Source organism: Otolemur garnettii, unplaced genomic scaffold (assembly GCF_000181295.1).
Source record: "Otolemur garnettii isolate 467f Iridium unplaced genomic scaffold, OtoGar3 scaffold00003, whole genome shotgun sequence".
NCBI lineage: Eukaryota > Metazoa > Chordata > Mammalia > Primates > Galagidae > Otolemur > Otolemur garnettii.
In genome coordinates, this window is record NW_003852398.1 from 30,084,452 (window position 1) to 30,088,047 (window position 3,596).

The following is a 3,596-nucleotide window of genomic DNA, read 5'->3' on the forward strand; positions in this document are numbered from 1 at the left end:
GGCACCTTTTTTTTTTGAGACAGAACCTTAAGCTGTCCCCCTGGGTAGAGTGCCATGGCTTCACTGCTCACAGCAACCTCCAACTCCTGGGTTCAAGCGAGTCTCCTGTCTCAGCCTCCCAAGTAGCTGGGACCACAGGCGCCCACCGCAACGCCCGGCTATGTTTTGGTTGCAGCTATTATTGTTGTTTGGCGGGCCCGGGCTGGATTCAAACCCCCCACATTAGGTGTATGTGGCTGGCGCCTTAGCCACTTGAGCCATAGGCGCCGAGCCAATGTGCCTGGCACCTTAGTCACTTCAGCTATAGGTGCTGAGCCTGTGATTAGTCTTAATCTTATCTTGGGCTGTGATGATATTGAGGCCTCTGACCAGATTAATCCCCTCTCAACTTTCTCCGGTGCTGCAAAGAGCAAAACACATTCTCTTGCCCCCCCTTGCTACTAGCCTGAGGCAGGGATGTAGGTTTTAGTCCAATTAGGAAAAAAAAAAGTATGGGGATTTTGAAGGGACAAAAATCATTTTTACTCTTTTTTTTATCCCAAGCCATTCTCTGTTACGTATTCTGCACTGTCAGTTTTACTCTTCCATAGCTGTGGGAAGAGATACTTAACTTCTTGGTGCCAGGAACGGTCTCTCATAGTATTTGTTAGGATCTTAACTTAAGCCTGCTTCTGAAGACATGCCTGTATGTAGATGAGGGCAAGAAGCAATACCTCATTCCACTTTAGGTGGATTCCTTGTCATTTTCATTCTAGATGGGGCTTTGCTTACTTGCTGGGTTATCTCTGCTACAAGGGAGGATCCATTATCATTTAGCTTCCTATTGGGGGGTTCATGGAGCTCCTGGTTGACCACAGGACCACAGTACATCCAAGAGCAGACAATGGTAAGCAGAGTTTTCCCCTGATGGACACAGCCATGGAGTAGCTGAACATGGTGTTTCCTTGAGGACAAGCTGCTGAGCTGCCTCTGCACCAGCATGCCATTCTCCATGTCTTTGGCCTTTTTCCCTGGACAGCGGATGGTCATCCTGCTGTCCTGAGGCTTGTTCTGCTCAGTGTTGGTGTGCATGCAAAAGAACTGAGCAAAAGCACTGTCCTGGGCCAGCAGCTCTTAGTAGGAGCCCGTCTTGAATCTTAAATGCTTTTTCCATTTGGGTAGAGCAAACTTCTACCCAGCCTGAAATGATATCCACTAATAGTAAAACTGCCACCCGTGGAAAGAGTTGGGTCCCTGTGCACTGGTTTGCTTCTGTCTTTTTGAGCACAGTTCTTTTGTTTTTTTTTTTTTTTTGGCTGGGGCTGGGTTTGAACCCACTACCTCTGGCATATGGGGCTGGCACCTTACTCCTTTGAGCCACAGGTGCTGCCCAGCACAGTTCTTTTGTAAACAGGGCCCTTCCAAATAAGGCCCCACCAAATTCATTAAGGCAAACACACAGTCTGTTGCAAATGGGTTCCTCCCAAATGACATTCCCCCAAATCCATTACAGCCTCATATCCCTAATGTGAGTATTCCTGTAGGTGCCTCATAAGAGGCTAAACCAAGGCTTCAGGTAGGAGAATAAGTCCATGAGAATTCTGTCCCTGCTTAGCTGTGCCATTCCAAATGTCAGAGCTGTGGTCTTTAGTTTTAAAGGGGAATCTTGGTCCCAGTTGAATCCCCACTGTCAGTTTATATCTGGGCTTCTGTGTGGAGTCATGGACCCTTTGGCCCCTCATTTATGAAAGTCTGGTAATCTTAGCTCTTATGTATTCAGCCAGTTAAAAAAAAAGTCTGCTAATTAGGTCCCCACTGTCAGTTTGCACCCAGGACTTCTATGGAGATATTTGGGTTGGAGCTACTAGTGAAGCAAGGGGCTCCTAGGCTCCCTTTCCTTCATAATATGAGTTCTGGACTTGAAGGAACAACCATTTGTGTTCCTGAAGGTTTTTTTTTTTTTTTTTTTTTTGAGACAGTATTACTTTGTCATTCTTGGTAGAGTGCTGGACGTCATAGCCCACAGCAATCTCAAACTCATGGCTCAAGCTATTCTTTTGCCTCAGCCTCCAGAGTAGCTGGGACTATAGGCACCCACTACAGTGCCTGGCTTGAACCTGTGAGCTCAGGCAATCTACCCACCTTGCCCTCCCAGAGTGGTAGGATTATAGATGTGAGCCATTGTGCCCGGCCCCTGAGGATTTCTTATTACCCGAAGCCCTTTGTGGTTTTAGAATGGGGTTCTTTCCAATGTCCTTTTTTTTTTTTCAGAATGTGCACTGATTGTACACTACTTTTCAACTGTTTCAACTGTCTCAAAAGATTATACCCAACTTCAACCATTTACTTTCAGCTGTCTCAAAGGATCCTTAGCTGGTACAGCTAGCAGAACATTCACAGTTTTTAGTTTACTTCAAAGGCCATGTTAATTAGCTGTGAAGGAGTCATGCTAATTGCCTTGCCTTGGCTACTGGGTATCCTCTGCTCAAATTTACTTCCCAGTTGGGTAAGGAGAGACTGACCATTCATGATCCCAAGTTATAACTTAATAGGTGTGGGATTGAAGAATTAATTTAGACAACACCCTCCCTACCCTCTCCTATGGTGCCAAGATTCTGGGGGTGGCAGGCCGTCCTTCTCCCTTGCTCTGTGCTGCTCAGCAGCAGGCCTTGTGCCCTGGTTCTACCCTTCATTGTGTTGGCGTATGGGATGTGGCTCCTCCCAGCATCTCACCTGGGCTCATTGCAGAGTTCTGGCAGGAGCAAGAGGACCTCATTTATCAAAAATCTTACATGCACAGATCATTTCATATACTATAAACAACTTGTCTCAATACCGTAAAAGTGAGTTTATCTTAAGCAGTACCATAAATGATGAATTTTATCTCAAGCAATACTATGAACATTGAGTTCATTTCAAACAGAGTTTGAGAATCAACATTCCAAGTCTATAATGGTGGCAGAACAACCATTCAAGCTCTAAATTTTCCTTAGTATAATTTATCCCTTAGTAAAAACTTGTGCACAAGAATTGGCCATCCTAGAAAACCTGGCATGACTTTGTAACTTATACAGATAGGGGCACCATAAACCAACTAGGGTGCCCCAAAGGGGTTGTTCTCGTTGTCTTCCTTGTTTTTCCCATTCTTTCTGAAAGCTCATTCCTTACAAACAAGAAGTCAAGTTCCCCTTTCACAAAGGCACAGAAAAGTCAATTGAGATTAATATTGACAGGAAGAGGCAATGGAGAACAACTTTTAGGAAAAATCATAAATCAACAATATAATGAATTTTCTTAAAGAATTCAAAAAGACATACTATGCAGCCATAAAGAAAGATGGAGACTTTATGTCCTTCATGTTCACATGGATGGAGCTGGAAAGTGTTCTTCTTAGCAAAGTATCACAGGAATGGAAGAAAAAGTATCCAATGTACACAGCCATATTATGAAATATGGCTTTCATATGAAATCTATAACCTAATAACAGCCTAAGTATACGGGAAGGGGGGAGGATGAAGGGAGGGGGGAATCGGTGGATGGAGGGTGATTGGAGGGATCACTTATATGGTTTATCTTACAAGGGTACAAGTGAATCTTTCTAAGAGTAGAATATGATT